A 22,596-nucleotide genomic window follows, 5' to 3' on the forward strand; every position below is an offset into this window, starting at 1 on the left:
AGGAGAGGAAGCCATGGAGCTCCCCATCTCCCCCACCCCCATATGAGGAGCCCCAGGTGAGAGGAACTAACGGGGGGGGGGGTTCCACACAGGGACTGGGATTGGGGCACTGGCAGGAGTGGCCAGGGTACACCAGCGAGGGGATGGACTCGGACCCCCCCCACACTGACCGGCAGCTCCACACACTTCGGACCCCATGGCGGGGCCGGCGGGCCGAACCCCAGCCTGTCCTTGCCTGAGTCCCGGGGGCCTGAGTGTGTGAGCCCAGAGGCCGCACAGGGAGAGAGAGGGACCCAGACACTGGGACGGGGAGGGAGGGGCGCACCCTGGCCGGGGCCCCAGGACTCAGCCGGCCTCTGCTCCCGCAGCTACGGCAGCCTCATACGGAGACTCCACTGCCTTCAGGCCCTCCCCACTGCCGCCGCCTCCAGGAAGCTCACCGGGCGCCTCAGGAGCGGGGAGCACGGGGCCCGCCCAGTGCCTTCGGAGCATTTGCTGACGCCGGGCGTGGTCAGGCACAGGAGGGGGCGATGCTGCCAGCTCACAGCCCAGCGTGGAGGGCCCCCCACAGGCCCCCATGCCCTCAGCCCTCACCGTGGGGAGCCCCACCAGAGCACCACGGGGTCACCTGAGCCAGACGGGGGGTGCCTGGCCGGGCGAGTGGAGGCCAGCAGAGGCGTGCAGTGTCCCAAAGGCCCGGGGCTGGGCAGGCCAGGGGCATCCTGAAGGCAGCCTGGGTGACAGCACGAAGCCTGGGCACCTGTCCCTCCAACAGCCGGTCCCAGGTCCCACGGGCACCACTCCCTGTGCCAGGCCCTAGCCCCGCCCTGCCACGTCCACGTCCAGATCCACATCCATGTCCACATCCATGTCCTGTGGCCTCCAGTGAACGACAGAGCCCAGGACCTCACAGGCACCACCCCCTGTGCCAGGCCCAGGCCCAGGCCCTGCCACACCACGCCCACGCCCACGCCCACGCCCACGCCCACGTCCGTGGCCTCCGCGGACGGCAGAGCCCGGGACCTCACGGGCAGCAGGTCAGGGCTCTCGGGCGGTCAGTAAAGCCCTCGGCCGGCGGCACTCGCTCCGCCAGGTGAGCTGTTACCTGCCGTGACCCGGCGGGAGGCGGCAGTCCAGGGGGCGGCGCAGCCACGCCGCCCCCTCCCCGGGCCCTGCGGCTCAGGGGCCGCGCCCGGGGCTGGGACCGGGCCGCCGGCCAGAGAAGGGCCATTCTTCCCGGGAAGGTGCGGGCTCGCGGCCCCGGGGCCGAGGGGGACTGGCTGGCCGCCGTGTCCTCCTGCCACCTTGCGGGCGAGGCTGGCGCCCGGGGCCGGCCCAGGGGAGCCCGGCAGCTGGTTTTAGGTTGCTTTCTTAGAAGCCTCGGCTGGGGCGGGAACAAAGCTGAACTTTAGGAGAAAAGAATGAAATAAAGGCTTGGTTTACCCTGTGCGGCAGCCAGCGGGGGGGGGGCCCGGGCCAGAGCAGCCACCTGCCAGGAGGGGGGCCCCCCTCACCTTCCCTGCCAGCGGGCCTGCCTGGCACCTCGTCCCTCTGTCCACCTGCCCCCCGACTGCTTCCCCAGCGATGCCCCCTCTTCCGTCTCCCTCCACAGGAGCGCCCCCTCCACCCCCACCCCCACTGTTTGCTTCCAGGAGGTCAGGAGAGATCCCTCAGTTCCTGTGCCCATCCTCAAAGCGACTGCACCACGGAACCCCCTCCCCAGAACGCCCTTCAGAATGGAACCCCCTTTTGGCACCCCCCTGCTGACACCACGAAGCCAGAGTCCAGCCTGGGGGCACCCATGTAGACCCAGGACCTCCGCGGGATGAGAAGACGTGGGTGACCAGCGGTCTCTTCTCTGGACCCTCCCTCTGGACACGGGGTCCCAGGCCCTGAGGTGTCGGCCCCCCAGACACTGCAGCCCCTGCAAGAAGGGGCAGGCACAGGCTCCGGGAGTGCAGGCACCCGTGTGCGCCAACACACACACTCCCATACACGCACACACCCTCGTGCACACGTGTGTGTGCACACATGCACTCGTATATGTACATGTGTACATACTCATGCACACACACGTGCATGCACTCATGGGCCCAGGGACCAGCTGGGCTGAGTCCACAGAAGCCCAGCGGCCCCGCCCCTGCCCCCCATCCCTCCCAGTCTAACCGTCCCCACGGCGAGGGCACAGCCAGGCGCAGGGCGCGGGTTTGATTTCTGTGGGATCACCACCACAGGAACGGGAGGTGAGATAAATTAAATAAAATAAGATGATTTTGCAGGATTTAATTTTGCCAATCTAAAGAGGTCTGGACCTCAGCTAACGCGCAGTCATCAAACACACCACGGAAGGGGGAGGGGCGGGGCCGGAGAGAACAGAGCGCCCCCCCCCCCCGCCCCGGCCCCTCCCTGGCAGCCCCGGCCCCCAGGCCCCCAGCCTCCTGTCTCAGCAGAAGCTGCTGGTGGCAGGGACACCCCCCCGAAGAGTTTGGGGGAAGGACCCGTGGCCACACCCCCAAGATGGTGTCTTGCAGGGAGGCAGCAGGTTCCTCTGTGAGTCAGCATGCACACACACGGGAGCACACGCCTCAGGAACAGGCCCAGCTGCTGTGTGCACACACGGAGCACACGCCTCAGAAACATGCCCCACTGCTGTGTGTGCACACGGAGCATACGCCTCAGGAACATGCCCAGCTGTGTGCACATACGGAGCACACGCCTCAGAAACATGCCCCACTGCTGCGTGTACACAGGGAGCACACGGAGCACACACTTCAGGAACAGGCCCAGCTGCCGTGTGCACACACGGAGCACATGCCTCAGAAACATGCCCCACTGTTGCGTGCACACAGGGAGCACACGGAGCACACGCCTCAGAAACATGCCCCACTGCTGCATGTACACAGGGAGCATACGCCTCAGAAACATGCCCCACTGCTGCGTGCACACAGGGAACACACGAAGCACACACTTCAGGAACAGGTCCAGCTGCTGTGTGCACACACGGAGCACACGCTTCAGGAACAGGCCCAGCTGCTGTGTGCACACACGGAGCACACGCCTCAGAAACACGCCCCGCTGCTCTGTGGAGGCTGATGGGGGTGGGGGGGGCTTCACTTTGGACAGCGGCCTGCAGAGCCGCTGCCTTGCTTTTCCATCACGGCTCAGGCCACGGCGCTGCCTGCAGGAGGGAAGCGCCCGGACCTCCTGGTGCAGAGCAGGCGGAGGGTGGGGTGGGCCCTCTGGGGGCCGAGGTGCCGGTTGGCTTGAGGCTGCCCAGCTCGGCATGCCAGGCCCCGGGAGCTAAGCAGAGCCCCGCCTGCTCCAGGCTTCGGTTTCCATTACAGTTAATGCACCATCAGCAGGGCCGTTCCTCCTAGGCCTCCCCTCATGGGGGCCAGCTGCCCGTGAGCCCCGAGAAGCAGGAGCAGGGCTCCAGGGCGGGGTCTCGGCTGCCAGGAGCCCCTCCCCCGGGCCCCAGCCCACCCCCTCCAGGTGGGCGCAGAGAAGGAAACTGAGGCGCTGAGAGGGCCAGGGCACCCCATCCCCACGCTCCCTGCCTCCTCTGTGCCCCCACAGCCAGGACAGAGCCGGAGGACGGAGCCTGCCCAGCTGTTGGGGCTCTGCTGAGAGACAGGGGTCCCACCCCGGCCTCCGCACGGGGCTGCTCTGCTCGGGAGACCCCAGAACGGAGGGCCCCCCCGGACCCCCCTCCCAGGCCCCGCCCGGCTCCGAGTCCCGGCCTGAGAGGCAGAGGTGAGAGGCCTCGGGCAGCCGGCCAGGCACCTGGGCAGCCTCTGCCCAGACCACAGCCTGGGCCGGTGGAAGCACAGAAGCCGGTTTTAACTGCATAACAAACGTCTGCCTGGAAGCTCTTCTTCCCAAACACGGAGGGCAGCATGCCAGGCTCTGCAAACCCAGAGCGGCGCCCAGGAGAGGCAGGACCAGCCTGTCCCCAGACCCAGCACCAGCCAGGGCACCCCCACCCCGGCCCCGAGGCCCAGGGAGCCCCCACCCCAGACCCCAGCATCAGCCAGGGCACCCCACCCAGCACCAGCCAGGGCACCCCCACCCCAGCCCCGGCCAAGGCACCCCCATCCCAGCCCCAGCACCAGCCAGGGCACCCCCACCCCAGACCCAGCACCAGCCAGGGCACCCCCCACCCCAGCCCCGAGGGCCAGGGCACCCCCATCCCAGCCCCAGCACCAGCCAGGGCACCCCACCCAGCACCAGCCAGGGCACCCCCACCCCAGCCCCGAGGGCCAGGGCACCCCCACCCCAGACCCAGCACCAGCCACGGCAACCCAATCCAGCCCCGAGGGCCAGGGCACCCCCACCCCAGACCCCAGCACCAGCCAGGGCACCCCCACCCCAGCCCCAGCACCAGCCAGGGCAACCCAATCCAGCCCCGAGGCCCAGGGCACCCCTTCCCCCCACCAGGCCCCATCAGACCCCAGCCACCCGGGTTGGGTGCGAGCTAGGTGGACACCGTTAGGTGGACAGGGCCTGCGTCCCGCAGCACGCGACCTGTGCAGGGCTTTGCCGAGGGTCAGGGGAGGGTCTTTGGGGCTGGGCTGAGCGCGTCCGGGGGAGGCAGCTGTGGCTCATCTCACACAACTCCCGCCCCAGCACTGAAGCGTGTGTGTGTGTGTGTGTGGGGGGGGGGTCTAAGCAAACGGGTGAATCGAGCAACACCAGCAGGGTCACTCAGCAAAGCGCCCGCCCCGCCCCGGGGCCCCCACGGGCTCCACCTCCAGCCCCGAGCCCCACGGAGGCGCCAGGAAAGGGTTCCGGAGGCTTCCTGGGAATTAAGCGGTGTTGTGAGCAGAGCTGACAAGCTCCCCGTATTTGTAATTTAAATAACGTGAGCTTGAAGAGTGTCTCCCTGGGGCGCAGTTTAATAACTTAAAAAGCCAGCACGCTCCTGGGCTGCACCTCCTCCTCTCCCATCACCCAGACAGGGTTGCCCCTAACCCCTGCGTGGGGGGGCTGGGCTCCCCCCACCCGGCCCACGAGGCACCCCTTCCCCTCCCTCCATAGTGAGCCTTGGGGGTCTGACGGGGGGGTCCCCCAGACGCTGGGCAGGGGTCCGGGAGCCCTCCCAGCCCTGGGCGGAGGAGCGGTGGGGGTGTGCCAGCCGGTGGGGTCACTCAGCTCATTAAGAAGCCGCCCCCACACGCTCCCTCGTTAATATTCATCGCTCTCCTCATCTGCATATCCTGCCATAAATAGTCGAGGTAAGACACCAGCTCCCGCTTTTCTAATTATGCTTAAAAATCTGATGTAAATCAGCCAGACACACAAACACTAAATCAGCCACCGTGGGGGGGGGGGGCGGTTACACCCCCTCAGATGCACCCCCCCAGCCCCACTCCGGGCTCACAAGGCGGCGGCTGCCGGCGGAGCCCACCTGGCCCAGAGCTGGCGGCCAGGCCACGCCGTGTTGCCCTCAGTAAAGAGACAGGACACGTGGGGGGCGGGGGAGACGCCCATAGAACCTCAAGGACCGCCACCCCTCCCCTGGGGCCTGCCAGCCTGCCCCACCTTCTCCCCAGGGGCTCCTTCCACCGGAGACACCCAGGCTGGGCGCCCCTGGCTCAGTCTTCCTGTAGGAGGGCATCCCGGGCCCGCACGGTGGCGCAGACACAGATCCAGGCCCCGTGGGCAGCGGTGGCCGGAAACCAGGGCACCTGAGACAAAGCGCCATCCGGAGCCGGGAGGGGCACCCACAGCGGGTCCCGGCCCCAGCGCCAGGGCTGCTGACCTCCGGCCTCCGTCTGGGAGCTGGGCCCTGGGGGGGGGCACCTCAGGGACCCCCGGAGGCACGGGCCCGGGGACAGGAGGGTCGCCATCTGCCTTTGGAGAGAGATGCCGCCGCTGCCCGCCTCTGCCTGGCATCCTGCCCGGGCCTATTTTTAAGCCCATTTACTAGAAATCCCACAAATTAAAGGAAATACGGATAATGCAGTCGGGACCCTGGGGCCGAATAAAAGCTCCGGGTAACGGTCCTCCTGCCGCAGCGTGAGAACGTAACCGCAGCCGGTCCCCCGCCGCCCTGCGCCGTGTTGGGGGGGGAGGTGAATGGGGGGCTGTGCTCGCCGGTACCGGAGGCCGTAAAGGTAACCGCTGGTATGAAAAATAAAGACAGAGACGCCACCTGACTTTACGGCCCAGGTACCCACACACGGCGGGCAGCGCGTAGAAGGCGGGTCCAGCCTGGGGGGCCTCTCTCCTGGGCGAGGCGGCTCCCGTACAGGTACAGGAGGAGGTGAGGGTGCCAGGCCGCCATGGGGATCCTTCCTCACCAGCGCCGGGCACCACCCGCCTCAGTGCCTGGCCTCCCCCGCTGGTTCCTGTGCCCGGAGTCCCCTGGCCTCTCCCGGCTGGCTCCCGTGGCTCCCCGAGCCCCCCAGCCTCGCCCGGCTGGCTCCCGTGGCTCCCCGAGCCCCCCAGCCTCGCCCGGCTGGTTCCCGTGGCTCCCCCGAGCCCCATTGCCTCACCCAGCTGGTTCCTGTGCCCGGAACCCCCCGGCCTCGCCCGGCTGGCTCCCGTGGCTCCCCGAGCCGGAGCCCGAGCCCGCAGAGGGGGCTGCAGACACCGACGGCACACCGGAGCCCGGGGAGGGGCCGGCGGCGATGAGCCGGGACCAGGGGCCCTTTGCTCACTCCGAGAGAACCGGGACACACCGGGCACCTGAGGGGAGGGGGTCCTGAGGGTCAGGCCCAGGCCACCGGCCCACCCGCCTCGGAGGCGAGTCCGGACAGGGGCCGGGCAGCCGGGCGCTCCGGGCAGAGGGCACCGCGACGCAGCCGGTGGTGGGCAGCCGTGAACCCGGAGGCGCAGACCTCGGCCTTCGCTGACCCTCTCACCCTTTTTATTTATCTATTTAAAAATATATATATTTTTTAATGATTTTGTACAGAGAGGAAGGGAGTTAGAAACATCAATGAGAGAGAGTCATCATCGATCAGCTGCCTCTTGCACACCCCCTACTGGGGATATGCCCAAAACCAAGGTACATGCCCTTGACCGGAATCGAACCCGGGACCCTTCAGTCCTCAAGCCGACACTCTATCCATTGAGCCAAACCGGTCTTGGCCCTCTTACCCTTTTTATTGTTTATTTGCCCCAGGACCGTGGCCGGTTCTGGTTCTCAGCCACATCCGTAACCTGTGGTTTGGGCCATACCACTGGCTAATTTACTTGGTTTTGATGAGTTTATTCATAAGGCAATTTTTACTTATTTTTATTGATTTCAAGGGGAAGGGAAAGGGAGAGACAAACATCCACAATGAGAGAGAATCATTGATCGGCTGCCTCCTGCACGCCCCCTACTGGGGGTCAGGCACACAACCCAGGCACGTGTCCTGACTGGGAATCAAACTGTGACCTCCTTCCTGGCCCATAGGCTGATGGCCAATCACTGAGCCACATTGGCTGGGCTGGCAGGTGGGTGACGGGCAGTCCTGGTCCCACAGCCCAGGGCCCGGACGGCAGCCCGGCCCTGGGCAGTCTCCGCCTCCTCTGGTGCCTGAGGAGCCAGAGGGACCCCTGGGAGCTGGGGAGGCGGCACCCTGAGGGTCACCCGCCCTGCAGCCCAGAGAGCATGCCGCAGTCAGCTGGCACCTCGGCTCCCGGCGGCTCCCGCGGGAGCACTGAGGGTAAATATGTTAATCTGAGCTCAATCACGGCTGTGAAACCAGGTGCTGCTGCGTCAGTGACGGCTCAGCACGGACACACCACTGCGTGTCGGAGCGCCCGTCCAGGGCAGAGGGGACCGAGCACACGGGTGGGGAGGGCGAGGGAGGGAACCACCCGGGGTGCGGGGAGGGGAGGCCGCTGCAGGCTCCCCAAACATGAGCCCCGCACCCCGGACCCCCGAGGCCAAGCCTGGCAGGAAACGCCCTCCGGCTTTCCTCTGGGTGGGTGCCGTTCCCACAGCGCGGGCGGGACTCCGGGCTGGGCCAGGCCACTCCGGTCCCTTCCTCCAGCCGTGACCGCGTCCAGGTGCAGCCGGGAGGCAGGGCCTGGGCCCGCGGCCTGAGGGGCCTCTACCTGCCCCACAGAGCCAGGAGGCAGGAGCCGGTGAGGGCGATGGGCAAGCTGGGGGCAGGCGGGCGGGCCTGGACACACTCTCCCCGTGCCTCGGCGGCTTGGGGACCGCTGCCTGGTCGGGGCCGCTGGACGCACGGAGGCGGCAGGAGCGGGAGCAGGACACCACAGCCCCAGGCCAGGATCTGACATGATCTCGGGACAGAAACCATCTGTCGCCCGAGCTCCCGATTCCGGAACTCCCACGGAAGCAGGCACCACACTCGCACGAGACAGGCCCCGGGGTCCCAGCAGCCCCCGGGGACCGGAGAGGAAGCCGAGGAGTGAGCACGGCCCCCAGCGCCCGGCTCTGAGCAGAGGGGGGCGGGGTCAGGGTGGGGGCCTGACCTCGTTAACCTACGACCTGCCCTGCATGCCCTCCCTGCGGGGGCGATCGGCGCCTGGGACTCCCGCGCGCGGCTCCCAGGAGCTCCCCGCCAGGCTTCGTGGAAATCAGCGGCGGTAACGTAATCACAGCTGCGGCCGACAGGCCACTCCGCGCCTCCTTCAGTTATAATTATTACCCAAGCCGGTGAGGACGCGGAGGAGGAACCGAAACCCTGAGGGATGCCCAGGGCCTGGGAGGGCACCCCCTGCCGCCCTCCCCACGCTGGACCAGGAGCGCGGACCTTCCGCAGGGCGGGCGTCTCCCCTGGCCTGGCCAGGTGAGGGGGCGGAGCAGCTGAGGGCGGCGAGGGGCAGCGGCAGCTGCCGTCCCCATCCCGCCCCAGCCCCTCCAGGGCGGCACCTGGAACCCAGAAGGCCTCAGCCGTGCGGCCCACCCCGGGACGGCTCCTCCGGTGGGGCAAGAGGTGTCAGACGCCCTCCAGCGCCCCTGGATCCTGGCTGACCCTCCGGTGGCTCTGGGCAGCTCAGCACAGAGCCGGCTGTGACCACAGGCCCTGCAGCGAGCACAGGCCCCCAGCGAGCAGGGGTGGGTTGGCTGCAGGCGTGAGGACCTGGCGGCGGGGCCATCCTGAGCCGTGGCCACACCCAGGACCAAGCCCCCGCGTGGGACCGGGAGAGCGAGGGACAGACCCTAGAGCCGGGGAGGAAGTCCTCTGATTTTGGGACTTCAGACCTCAGAACAGGGAGAGCATACATTTTATTTATTTACTAAAACATGGATTTCTAGAGAGAGATCCATCCCGCCCCCTTCCGCCACGGACCAGGCACGAGGCTGTGGGGGGAGGCACTGTCCTGGGGACAGCAGTGCCCTCCCCACCCCCCAGCCCGTCCCGGAGGGCTGCTGGCGGGCAGTGCGGCCCGAGGGTGCTCTGGCGGAGGAGCCGAGGCTGCGGTGCTGAGAGCCGTCCCTCCGAAGCCGTTCCCTCACAGGAAGGTGTTGCAAACACAGACACGAAACCCGGCGGTTGCAGCCCCACCGCCAACCACCGGACCGGGTTCCCCACAAGCCAACCGGCACCCGCCATGCCTGACACCACCTCCTGCCGCCTCGCCGTGGGCGCCGCCCACCCGAACCACCGCCAGCTCTGGCCAGTGAGGGCACGTCTGTGCAGAGCAGGTCATGGGGTCCCGAACGCCCTGAGGGGGCAGAAGGGCCACCTGCACCCCGCACCCCACCCCGCCCAGCGTCACGCTGGACACCCCAGGGCCCAGGAAGCCACCGAGTCCTGGGGCTCGGGCGCCACCGGAGCCACCACGAAGCCCTGAGGGCCTGGCTGGGGCTCCCAGCGCCCCCGTGCCCGTGCCCTCTCCCCAGGACAGTGAGCTCACTCTCACACTCGCTCATCCACACCCAACTGTGGCTGTGGCACCGCCGAGAGCCGGGAGACATTGCTGGCAGGTGCCCGGGCCTGGCAGCCTCCACACCCCAGTGTCCCCTGGGGCGACTGTGGGAGTGGAGCTCAGGGGAGGGGAGAGGCGGGGTGGGCTGGAGGGGCAGCAGAAGCCAGGGGCTCCCCTTTCCTCCCTACTGTTTGGAGACAGGCCACCCTCAACCTCTATTTTCTTAAAAGCTTTTTTTTTCTTTTTTATTAAAAAAAATCCAATTATAGCACAAATCTCTCAGCAGGGGTCAGTGTGGAATAAGAATAGCCCGAGTTAATGGACATGACACAGGCAAGATTAATGCCGGAAGGGTTTCCGAAGTTGTATGATGCAGATTTCATTAACATTTTAATTGTAATGTATCTTTTTAATCTCCTCTCACCCTAATGGTTTTACATCCAAAAGGAGAAATAGGAAGAAAAAACTGCTGACAACAACGAAAAGTATCAACATACGAAACTTAACAAAGGCGCTTAGCAGTGCCACGGAAACCAAATCAAATGAGCACAACTATGTTAACATTCTGTTTCCTAACGGCTCAGAATGCAGCCAGGGCTGTCCCTGCCCCGTTCCGGGCGGGGCGGGCGAGGAGGGGGCCGGGGCGGCCGGGGGAGGGCCCAGCACCGCCCTCTGTACCCCCGGCAGGCTGCCAGGAAATGCCAGTCTTCAGAACACACCAGCCTGGGGCGGGAGCCCCCCATATCACAGGACAGGATGGGGAGGGGGCTCCATCAGGAGGGGCATCTGCTAGGGCAAGAGCTGGGCGGAACACAAGCGGGCACCCGCCCCCCAGGCCCAGGAGGAGGCCCCGAGGGCCTGGGCGGCACCACTACCTCCAGTTTCCAAAGGTGCTTTCTCTGGAAATACAACCTACCCTGACCACTCAGGGCCCGCCCGGGCTTTTATTTACTAATATTTATTCTTAATATATTTGCATTGATTTCAGAGGAAGGGAGTGGGAGAGAGATAGAAACATCAATGATGAGAATCATGGATCGGCTGCCTCTTGCACGCCCCCTACTGGGGATTGAGCCCACACCCCAGGCACAAGTGCCCTTGAGTGGAATTGAACCCTGGACCCTTTGGTCTGCAGGCTGATGCTCTATCCACTGAGCCACACCAGTCAGGGCCAGATTTTTATTTTCAATCAATAAACGCTCCTAGAGCACCGAGCTTGTGCTTGACCTTTCGCCCCCAGTCTGGCTCCCCCAGGACCACACCCCCAGGCCCAGGCGGCCCTCGGGGACCGAGGCTGGGCCTGGGACACAGCTGCTCACCCCGGTGACTATATATGGGCACTTTCAGCCCCTTCATCCCCGCCCCGGCACTGCCTGCTTCCCAGGCTCGGGGCAGACTCGGGGCGGGCCCAGGAGCTCGGCCCATCCATGGCCATGTGCCCTCCTGGATGCCAGGGCCGGCGCGGGGGAGGGGCAGGATTCCTTCGGACAGCCAGCGCCAGCTCCGCTCCCCGCTCCCTGAGGCCGAGCCTCGGAGCAAAGAACACTTCCATCCTCCCCGGGGACTGGGGAGCAGCCTCCCTTAAAGGAGCAGGCCCTCACTGGCTCCAGCCCACTTCTGGAGGGGGGTGGTGGAGGAAGGCCCCCCAGGCCAAGCCCGTGCTGCCCAGAGGCCCCAGGCCAGGTGCTCACCCAGCCGCCCAGCACCTAATACGGAAGCTACCGTGTGAGGCACAGGGAGAGCTCAGAGAGGGTGAGCTAACCCCCACACACACAGCCTCGGGGCACACGTGACCTGGGAGGCTGAGCGCTGGTGCCCTCTGCCTGCCCGGACACAGGCCTGGCCAGCGGTGGGGGCGGGCGGGCGGGGCCGAGAGCCCAGATGCCCCCCCCAGTCCTTCTGATCCCCGTGACCCCAGCCCAGACATCCATGGGGCATGGTGCCCTCCCCCAGGATGCCAGCCACAGGCACCAGGAGCCCTGCTCTAAGCTCCTGTCCTGACCCTTCCAGACGCCCGTGTCTGCCCCGTCCCCCTGGGGAGCCCCTCCCGGGGCACCTGCCTCCCAGGCCTGATTGTGGAAGACAGAGGCCAGCCCGGTGGGAGAGGAAGCCCAGGCCCACCCTGTGGTGTCGCAGCTGCAGGTGCAGAGCAGCCGCGCCCCCAGCATATCTCGCTGATGACCTCATCCGGCCGCCTGGTGAGAGCAGGAATTGGCTCACAGAGAAACCCGTGGAGGCCAGGCCTGCCCCCGAGGTGAGCCTGCCTCAGGCCGCGAGGCCGTCCCAGCCGGCTGGGGTCCAGCTGGGGTCCAAGGCTGGAGAGCCGGAAGGGCATGACCTCTCGGCACACAGTGAAGGGGTGACGGGGGACCTGGAGGGGTGGGGCTGGGAGAGACTCAGGCCTCCTGGGTGGAGTGGTGGAGCCCACCCCCTGCTCTGCTCCAACCCACAGGCTCACCCAGGGGTGGAGGGGCCGGACTGCTCGCCTCAGGGAAGAGAGGGTGCCCTTCAGGAAGGAGGCGCTCCAGGGCCCCCGAGGGTCCCAGCTCACTGACCCAGGAGACAAGTGGCCGGCTGGGGTGTGAGAGGCCCAAGGGAGCCGGTCCCACCCAGGCCCTGCCGGCCCCTCACCAGCCGTCAGACCCCGGCCCAGCAGACCCTCAGCCCCTGCAGTGCACAGGCTCTGGGCAGCCTCCGCTCAGCGGCAGCAGCTGGGGTCTAAGGGGCTAGAACACCTGCCAGGAACCCCCAGGGGCACCACCCATAGGGTTCACTCCCGAGACCAGGCCTGGGAGCCAGCCCCAGGTTCCAGGGGATGAACAAAGGGCCTGGTTCTCCAGAGGAACGTGCCGGAGTCTGGAGAGAGGGCCTGATCAGTGCTCCCTGGGCAGACTCTCACAACCCACCCCTAGCCCCACACCCGCCAAGGTGCTCCTCTCACCCCCACAGCCCCAGGGGACCACACCAGCCGAGAGAAGGCCAACCAGAGCACAGGTGAGAGAGCTCAGCGAGCAGCGGGCAGGTGGGTGGCGGCAGGGAGCCAGGGAGCCGGCCCCAGGTGTCTGAGGTCTGGGTCCCGTGCATTTGGGGAGCACGGGCCTCAGGGGGCGAGGTGCAGAGTGCAGAGGGAACCCCCAAAAGGGTCAATGCCCACTGCTTACTTTCTGTCCCCTCAGGGGCCCTGGGCCACCCCAGCCCACGTCACAGGCCTGGCGAGCAGGACCCCAGCGGTGAAGGTCCTCGGGGACCGGGCTGTGAGGGCCATGGCCATCGTCTCTCTTCCTGGAACCGCACGCTCACGTTTGGTGGAAGACAGGAGCGGTCTGCAGGGTTCTGCACGGTCGCCATGAGCCCCCCTCCCCACGTCTGTGACCAGAACCCAGGGCGGCAGCCTGGCGTTCCCGCCCCGCTGGACATGGCGTGGAGGGGGTGGACGGCGTCACCAGCTGAGTGTCGGACCGCTGTCCAGCGCCGGCCGGCCGGCCTGGGTGTGACCACTGACAGCGGATCTCTGGCCCCTGAGCCAGGACAGGCGATACCTCGCTCTGCGTCTGCATGCCTCCGGCGGCTCTGGGACATCGGGTGAACCCCCAGGTCTCATCTTCCGTGTCCCTGGCCCGGCTCCCGCTCAGGTGCCACCCAACAGGGGAACAGCCCGGGGAAATGCCCGCAGGCCTGGGGGGGGAGGGCGTGCTGGGAGCTGGGAGGAGCGCACCGCCTGACCCTTCTCCTCTTTCCTGCCAAGCCTCCCTTCCTCATCCGTAAAATGGGCCAACAAAGGAGGGAGGCCGCCTCCCCGTCCTGTGAGTCTGAGTAACAGCCTCCCGGGAGGGGAGAGGGGGAGGGGAGCCCTGGAGGGAAACCTCCGCAGACCAGCCCCAGCCTCAGGGAGCGGGAGGGGCCGCTGCGGGGGAGGCGGGAGGGACCCCCTTCACCGGATGGTGAGCTCTGAGCTGGGGGGAGGGGGCAGGAAGCAGCTACCAGCTACCCCCACCTCCAGGCTCACCCACCCCAACTTTCCACCACTCCACCCCCACAGGCTCAGGGACCAGGAGCAGCCCCCGGAGGCCCGGCTGGGTCCCAATGGTGGGGCAGGATGGGGCCCAGGAAATGCCCCTGGGAAGGGGGTGCCCGGAGGCCGAGGGGGAGGGCGGCACTCACCAGCCGGACAGGCTTCCAGAGCCCAGCGGGGGCCGGGGGTGACCTCTGACCTCGTGACCCGCGCACCCGCGGCCGGGCCGGAGCTGTGCGCAGCCCGCGCGGGTCACACCTGGGCGTCCCTGGGGGCCCGCGCGCGCCCCGGACACGGACACGGACCGCGGCGGCAGGGGTCCCCTCCGGGCAGTGCGGCCGCCCAGACTCCCGGGTGGGCGGGGGAGGGGTACCCCATCCTCCCTCCCCAGACTGGGGTTCGCGCGAGGACGGAGCAGGGGTCCCACCGGGGCCGGCAGGAGAGGTGATGGGACCCGCCTCGGACCCCAGCCAGGGTGGAGGGTGCGGCCGCCCGGCCTGGCCCCGGGGCCACCGCGCCGGCTTCCGCGCCCGCCGCGCCCGCGGGATGCGCTCACCGGCCGTCCGGGGGGGGGGGGGGGGGGGGGGCGGCGGCGGGAGGGGCCGGGGTCCGGGAGGCCGCGGGGGGAGCCGCCGGGAGGGGGTGCGGCTCGGGGCGGGGAGCCGCCGGGAGGGGCGCCCCAGACCCGGCTTCGCGAACTTGGGTGCGGGCCGGCGGCGGCACTGCGGCAGCGGGCGGGCGGCGCGGAGTTGGGAAGTCGGGGTCCCCGCGCCGGGGCGTACCTGGGGCCGGGGGCACCTGCGGCGTGGCACCTGCAGCCGGGCACCGGGGCCGGGGCACCTGCGGCGGGAACCGGGCCGGCCGGGCGGCCTGCGGCGGGGCGGCCGCGGCGGCAGGAAGTCTGTCCGCGGCTCACATGGACTTTCCCCGCCTCGCCCGGCACCGGCCGCTCCGGGGCGGGGCGCGCGGTTAAAGGGGCAGCGCCGGCCGCGCTCCACCAGGTGGGCCGGGCGGCGGGCGGGGGGCGGGCTGGGAAGGCGGTGCCCACCTGCTGGGACCGGAGGCCCCAGGCCCCTGCCTCCCCCGGAGCGCCCTCCCGCGGCGGCCGCGTGCCCACGGAGCAGCCTGCGGGGGGGCGGGGGGCGCCCCTGGGGCTCCGGGCCGAGGGGCGCGCCTCGGGGGGCGGACGCTGAGCCCAGGAAAGGAAGCTGCCGGGCGCGCGCCCATGGGCGTTGCGGGCCAGACGGGTCTGCTCCAGGCGGGTGAGCGGGGCTCACCAGTGAAATGGGGTTCTGCTCTAAAGCCACCGCACACCTGGGGGCACCCACAAAAGCCGCCCCCAAGTTGTCTGCACCTGCCCTGGAGCCTGGGGTCAGGACGCTGCCATGGTCCCCTGGCTCCCTCCCCCCACCAGGGGCCTTGCAGGAAAAGGGGGGTGGCACCAGGACGTGGTCCCCCTCACGTGGTCAGTGAAGAGCAAGGGCCCCCCCACCTCCCAGACTACATTCTGGGACTCGCGAGGGTCAGAGGCTAAAGCCCCGCAGGACAGTTAGTCAAGGTCATTCCTAGGACAAATGTCAGACCCTTTGTCCACATGTCCCCGGTGCCCAGGCTCCTGCTAGGTACGTGACCTTGGTGGCAGACTGACCCCAGGCCCAGCTTGAACCCTCGAAGACTCTGGGCAGCCCCCGGAACCCCATTAGACATGACCCCGGGCCTCACTGTCTCTTCCTGAGACAGCTGGTGTGTGGCTTGTGCTCCTGGTCTGGGAGGTGCAGGGGAGAGAAGCAGGTGAACTGCCCACCCCAGGGGCCAGCGGAGCCCGGGGCCCGGGGGGGGGGGGGGGAACCACGCCCAGGTCCCGCAGCTCCGAGCCCAGGATTCCCGGGGCTCCCTGGTGCCGTGGTGACGCCGGACACGCAGACCCCCGGGGGTCCTGGGAAGGTGGCTTCTACATGTGACCGGTGTGAGCAGAGACAGATGCTACCTGCTTCCAGCCATGAGCCATCCACTCCCTCGGGCCCTCCCATAGCCGGTGTGTGTGTGTGTGTGTCACTGAGGAGGGGACCCACACAGGACCTGGAGGGTGACGGCCTCATCAGCAGCAGGTGGGGACAGAGCGGGGCGAGGGGGCCGCTGGGGAGCCTGGCACCTGGGAGCAGCCCAGCTTGGCACTCGGGTTGTCATCGGCCTACAGCTCCACCTGCTCGAATTGGAGCCTCTGCTGCATTCCGTGTGTGTGTGTGTGTGTGTGTGTGTGTGTGTGTGTGTCCACTGCAGTTTTCACAATGATCTCTCTTTCCTCCTGTCTTACTGAAGTGCAGCTTGGATGGGCTCACTCGCACAGGGTCCCGGCTGCCGCACTGGGTGGAGAGAATCTGAACCCCCGAGGGATGGGGCTGAGAAGCTCTGCCCTTCATCCTGTCTGTGATTGATTATTCAGATACTGGGAGGGGGGGGGTCCCCCAGCCCGAGTGCCTTCTCCCAGTCTAGGACCCCTCGGGGATGTCCGCCTGCCAGCATAGGCCCCGGGGATCGGCCTAAGCCAGCAGTCACACATCCCTCTGGCAATGGGGCTCTCGCAGTCTGGGACCCCTTGCTCCCCGCCCGCCCACCTGTCGTAGCGGTAGGAAAGGCTTCCACCACCCTGCTGCACTCACCAGCTGTGAACCCTGCTTCTCAGGAGCTGCCCCCTGGTGGTCAGTGCACGTCATAGCGACCGGCTGTTGTGCCAGTTGTTCCTCGGCTTGGTTGATTTGCATATTAGGGCTTGATTACACAGGACTGTGACCAGTGAGCCTGCTGCTGGCTGATAGGCAGGTGTGGCCCCGAGGGGTCTGATTAGCTCTGAGCCCCTCTGAGTGCCCACAAGGTCAGGGCATCGGGGCCTGAGCTTTTCTGGCCTGAGGCTTGATCCCCTTTTATTCAGAGCACCTGGCTGGGGAGGGGGGGGGACATCACAAGAGATAAATCTGCACATGGCTGAGCCACGGGTGTGTGTGTGTGTGTGTGTGTGTGTGTGTGTGTGTCAGGGTTGGGGTGCTGGGTGCGCTGGAGCCATGCTTTGGCCTGGTCACCTGTCTTTCCTCCGCTGGATGGCCGAAGCCTTTGGTGCCTGAGGGGTGAGGGGTTCTGTGTGAGCCGAGACCCACTGGGCCACCCCAATCCTGATTCGCTCCCTTCTCCTTCCTGGGCTCCGGGTAGTTCAGAGCCCCCCGCCCCGTCTGCGGCCACCAGGGCTCGGCGTGGACTCGGGTGCACGGCCCTCACACTGAAAGCAAGCGGCTGGGCCCACTGCCGCAGCCTGTGCTGGGAAGAACGCACTCCTCCGTCCCAGGCTCCTCTAGAGGGCGAGGGCGTCCAACTCGGCTGCTGCCCTGGCCCGTCTGCTGGGTGGTTGGCTACCGCCTGGAATGAGACAGGGCCCCATGGAGCCCCTCACCTCATAGGGCAAGGCCCCATAGAACCCTTCACCCCACAGGACAGGGCCCCGCGGAGCCCCTCACCCCACAGGACAGGGCCCCGCGGAGCCCCTCACCCCACGGAGCCCCTCACCCCACGGAGCCCCTCACCCCGCGGAGCCCCTCACCCCGCGGAGCCCCTCACCCCGCGGAGCCCCTCACCCCGCGGAGCCCCTCACCCCGCGGAGCCCCTCACCCCGCGGAGCCCCTCACCCCGCGGAGCCCCTCACCCCACAGGACGGGGCCTCACGGAGCCCCTCACCCCACAGGACAGGGCCCCGCGGAGCCCCTCACCCCACGGAGCCACACTGTGCCTCAGAGCTGCCCTCCCATCTCCACGCAGAGAGCAGAGGGGGAAGGGGCATCCTCAGGAAGAGGCTTCAGTTCCACAGGCTGGAACAAGGCTCAGGAACCCGCTCCTCTGAGTCTTGCCTGGGGCCCGCCCTGTACTGCTGGCCACACTGCTCACCACATCTGGCCTGAGTGCGGCTCAGGAGCACAGCCACTGAGCTCTCTGCACCTTGCACAGGGGCACCCAGGGGAGAGGAGTGGTCAGTGCCGGCTAGAAGGAGCCCACGGGGAGAGCCTGGGGTGCTGAGGGCACAGGGCCCCCTGTGCCAATGGGGGAGCTGCCCTGCCCCTCTTCCCCCCACACCCACTGCCAGCCCAGTGCCCCGGGCAGGACGCTCACTGCTCCTGAGGGTGTGAGCAGCTGCAGACACGGGAGCAGGGCCTCTGTAACACCCACAGCACTGCCCCTCAGTGCCCAGGGGAGGGCTTACTCGCAGCTGAAGGGTGAACAGGCAGCCCCTCACTTACAAATCCTGGGAAAGCTTGCCCAGGTCTTGTTCGTTCGCCGTGCAGACCGGGGCGGGAGCGCGTCCCGTTCAGCTCCTCCTCGGGCCCTCGACCTGGTCTGTACCTCAGGTACCGATGGGCTCCCGAGAGCAGAGGTCCTCCACTCCCCAGAGGTGGGCACTGGGTCGGCCGCAGCCTTCCACCCAGGCAGGGACAGCTCGTCCTGCACCGGCCGGGGCTGGGCCGCTGTCCGCACCTCCACCGGGGTGCAGGGAGGCCTCCACGGCCCTGGCCCACCCCAGCCGCCACACTGCGGCAGGCCCTCCTCCTGCAGCCTCAGGTGGCTCCAGGCTGCCTTGAAGGTGGAGATTGCACACCTGGTCCTGGGCTCCTCCTGGTCCCAGTCTGGGGGTGGCCTCTGCTCACAACCACCTATGCAGCCCACGCTGACCACGAGGCACAGTCAGCTCTGGGGCATCCCGACCCAGGCTCTGACCCAGGCCCGGCAAGGCCTTGTGCCCTGTGTCCTGGGCCACGGGCATGCAGGGCTTGGGAAGGGGTGTCTGCACAGGTGTCTCGTGTTCCCTGCCTCCTGGGCCTCCGCCTGGCCTGGGGTCGGCTGACCCGGTCTGAGCGAGCGGGCGTGCCCTGGCAGCTAAGGGTGCCCGGAACCAGGGGCATCTGTGAGCTCTTCCAGGAGGCCTGGACTCGCATGGAAGGAAACTGGGTGAGTATTTTGGTCCCTGAGCGAGAATCAGGGCAGCACGTTGCCTGTGTGTGCCTCTTCGGTTTAAACCGGATCCTCCAAGCATCTCCCTGTTTTGTCCTAAATTTCCCTCCAACATTTGGAGCAGCTGTTTGAGCAGCTGCTGCCTCCTGCTCCGGAGAGGCTGAGGGTCGGGCTGCCACCGTCACCCCCTCCTAGGCGTGCAGACAGTGCACACGGCCTGGACACGCGTGAGAGCTGGGCACACACTCCCGGGGACGGGGCTGGACGGGGCTGGAGCGACCTCAGTGCAGCAGCTAGAAAAACCCAGAGACAGGTGGACGGACTTCCGGGGCCAGGCCCTTCGGTGAGAGCAGGGTGGTGGGTCCTGCCCCCCCCCCCCACCTCTGTGCTTGGGCGCTCCTCTAGGTGCTGTTGGAAAGAAAGAAGGGGTGGGGCCGCGCCCCTGGCCGTATTCTCTTCCAGGAAGGCCCAGCTCTGAGCACAAGTGACCCTGGATGCGGCCGCCCTTAAAGGGAGAGACACAGGGCCATGCTACTGTCTGCTGTGTGTCCCCCAAATTCATGCAGAACCCGACCCCCGAGCTGGTCAGGCTGGGCTCCTGGCGGAGAGGCTGTTGGGAGGTGGGCCTTTGGGGGCTCCGGGAGCCCCTGGCCCTCGTCCGAGGCTGGCGGTCTGTGGACCAGGAAGCTCAGCGTGGGCCTGGGCCAGGGCTTGCAGCCTCCAGACTGAGAAGTGAATGTCTGTTGCTCCTGAGCCCCCATCACAGCAGCCTGACGAACGAAGACCAGGTGACCCCCCATTCAACTGTGTGTGGGTGTGGTGCTGGGGAGAAGGGCAGTGTCCTCCTCCAGCTGACCCCCAGGGACCTGAGGTCAAAACTGAGGAAGGGTTTGGGCCCTGAGGGCCTTTCTGGCCGGAGCAGGCACGCAGCCGGGGCCCTGGCGGCTCTCCCCCCGGGTTGCTGGCCTCGGGCTGCTCTCCTCAGAGCCCCGTCCACTCCGGGCTAAGGCTCTGGCTTCCGCTCCCTTATCTCACAGGAAGGGGTGGGTGTGGAGGGAAGCAGACACCTCGCAGAGGCGCCGAACAAGGCCCTTCTTCACACGGGTCAGCCCAGACACTGGCCGTCTGACCTGAATGCGGGCGCCCTTGCCTCTCAGCACCAGGGAATACGGCCAGGGGCGCGGCCCCACCCCTTCTTTCCAACAGCACCTAGAGGAGCGCCGAGCACAGAGGTGGTGGGGGGCAGGACCCACCCTGCTCTGCCCAACTCAGGTGCACAGCCCAGGACTGGAACCTGAGGACAGTGGAAAACACACATGGCACAGGCACACACATGCATGCACACACAGACATATGCAGGCACACATACCCAGGCATGTATACACATGTACATGCACGCACACAGGTGTGTACACGCGGCACCCACACATGGGCGCACACACGTGTGCCCTCCCCCCCCCCCCGTTTCATGGCGGGAGGGGTGTGAGGACCCAGGTCTGCTCTGGCTGCATCAGCTCAGGTGTGGCCTCACGGAGGCAGCGGGGAGCACAGAGGGGTTATTCCAGGACAATGTGAAAACATACAAATAATTTATGTCGCCATGTCTGTCACGGGTTGTTGTGCATAATGAATTCACACCCAGTTTTCCGGGGCTAGAGGTGGCAGGAGGCAGAGCCCCCTGACAGCAGGCAGGAGCCGGGCCTGGAGGAGCCCCATGCATCGTGGGAAATGGTGGAGCAGGTGCCACTGGGCCCTGGGGCCAGGCCGCCTCCTGAGGCCGCTCGGCTGCCCACTGCTGCCGTCCCTGGAGGTCGCAGCCGGGCTGGCTGATGGCTTTCTGTGTAAACATTCACACGCCTCTCAGCCAGGCTGGTGGTTCATGCTCTCAGAAAGCAGAGTGGGGCCCGTGCCCACAGCGGGTGCGGCCAGCGTGCGGCTGATGGGGATATGGCCGTGGACGTTTCAGACCCACCCTGCAGCACTGCCCATGGGGTTCCCGTGGCCTCTCCTATCCTCCCTCCGCATCCCCCATCTTCCTGGGCTCCAGGGCGTCTGTCCCCTCCACAGCCCTGCCTGCGGGGGGACACTGGGGAAGGGCCCTGTGTCCAACTCACAGGGTGCTGGCCCTTTCTGCACCGCGTCCACGTGGGCTTCCGCACTTAGGAGCAAACCCAGCCCACGCTGGGCCTTGGGGTTCAGGCACATGGGCTGCGCCCCGTCCCTGCTGGGTGGCAAGTGACCGGCGTTGGATGGGTCGGGGGTGGAGGAACTCGGCCCCCGACCTGGCGGCTTAGGACGCACAGTAGCGAGTACCCAGGCGCCCTCCTGTGAGGCCCCTCCTGCTGCAGACTGTGTGGGGGCGCTGGCTCCTGGCCCGCAGCAGCCGCCCCAGCACCAGCCGCCATCCCAGGCGCAGTGCGGCCACACACCGAGCCACAGCAACCTGCCAGAGGCCCGTGTGGCACAGTTGCCAGCAGGCCTGGGCATGCTGCCCGCTGGGGCGGGGGAGGGGCCAGCCAGGAGCTGCTGAATCAGCGGCACGGTCTGTCCCTGTGTGTCCCTGCCCCTCCCAGGGAGGATGCAGGATGCTGGTGAGGAAGGAGCTCCTCCTGCTCCTCTTTGGGGAGCTGCTGGGAGGCCTGCCAGCTTGTGGTGTGTGTGTGTGTGTGTGTGTGTGTGTGTGTTTCTGGACGGTGTTCCTGCAGCCAGTGCCCCTGCGTGGAGCCTGGTGCAGGGGGGGCGGGGCAATCCTGGGGGGCGGGGCAGGGGCTAGTGGAGAGGCCCTTTCAAAAGGCACCAACAGGGAGGCAGAACAGGCCTCTGCAGATGGAAGCACGTTCCCTCCCACAAAGTGCCGAGTCAGCACAGGCCCTGCCATCCTCTCCCCTCCTCCAATCACAGGCTGGACGCGGGGACGCTCAAGGTCAGGCACATCAATACCGTGGGCGCCCCATCCTGCGCAGGGACACGGTCACACTCCAGGCCGCCAGCCTCCCGAGGGTGGGGCTGTCCCTCCCCCAGGCTGTCCAGCGGCTGCCACCATTTGGGGGGGGGCAGGGAGGTGGGGGGCATAGGAGCCTGGACAGCACCCAGACTTTCTTAAATAAGCCTGTGGTTTCTAGAAACTTCCAAAGCGTCACCCCATTCTGCGCCACCCCCAGACCCTCACCCCGGCTGCTCATTTCCATCACCGGCCGGCGGCTGGGCTGGCTCAGCTCCTCCCGCCAGACACCGCCAGTACCTCGCCCCAGGGAGCCCCCCTCAGCTCTTGGACTCTGTTCAAGGGACAACTGCTCTCTCTTCCCTGTCCCTTCTCTGCCCAGCCCTGACCTCCGACCCCCAGCCCATACCTCCCTCCCATCTTGAGGTCAGGATGCCTCCTGTTTTCCTGCCCAGCGACTGCCCTCCCCAACGTGAGCATCTTCCTTCTGGGCCTCTCGGCTCCTGTGCCCGACCCCCTCGGCCGCGGCACCCGCTCTCCTGCCACAGCCACTGCTCTCCCCGGGGCCCCGTGGTGTGGCCCGTGCTGCCCACCCTCCGCCCTCCAGGTTGAAGACAGGGCTTCAGTGCACAGCTCCCCACGACCCCAAATCAACAGCCCGTGGTCTCCAGCCACCCGCCTGCAGGTGCTGCCTCCACCAGGTGGCAATGCCAACTCCGGTTGCCTGGGCACTCCCGGGCCTTGGAGTGCCCATCGTCACCCGCCTGCCTGTCCTGCTGTGCACTGGGCAGGTGGTCCTCCTCACCCTCCCAGGTCC

At 67.3% G+C, this 22,596-nt stretch overlaps 1 protein-coding gene across 1 annotated transcript in view; it reads right to left on the reverse strand.

The window, feature by feature from the left end:
• Nucleotides 1-14,739, reverse strand: part of NACC2 (NACC family member 2) — a 37,509-nt gene extending 22,770 nt beyond the window's left edge. The window contains exon 1 of the mRNA XM_045573893.1: nucleotides 14,632-14,739. The gene's annotated coding sequence lies outside the window, so the exon portion shown is untranslated. The remainder of the gene's footprint in view (nucleotides 1-14,631) is intronic.
• Nucleotides 14,740-22,596: the final 7,857 nt, after the last annotated feature.

The sequence above is a fragment of the Pipistrellus kuhlii genome, unplaced genomic scaffold, assembly GCF_014108245.1.
Source record: "Pipistrellus kuhlii isolate mPipKuh1 unplaced genomic scaffold, mPipKuh1.p scaffold_m20_p_57, whole genome shotgun sequence".
Lineage (NCBI taxonomy): Eukaryota > Metazoa > Chordata > Mammalia > Chiroptera > Vespertilionidae > Pipistrellus > Pipistrellus kuhlii.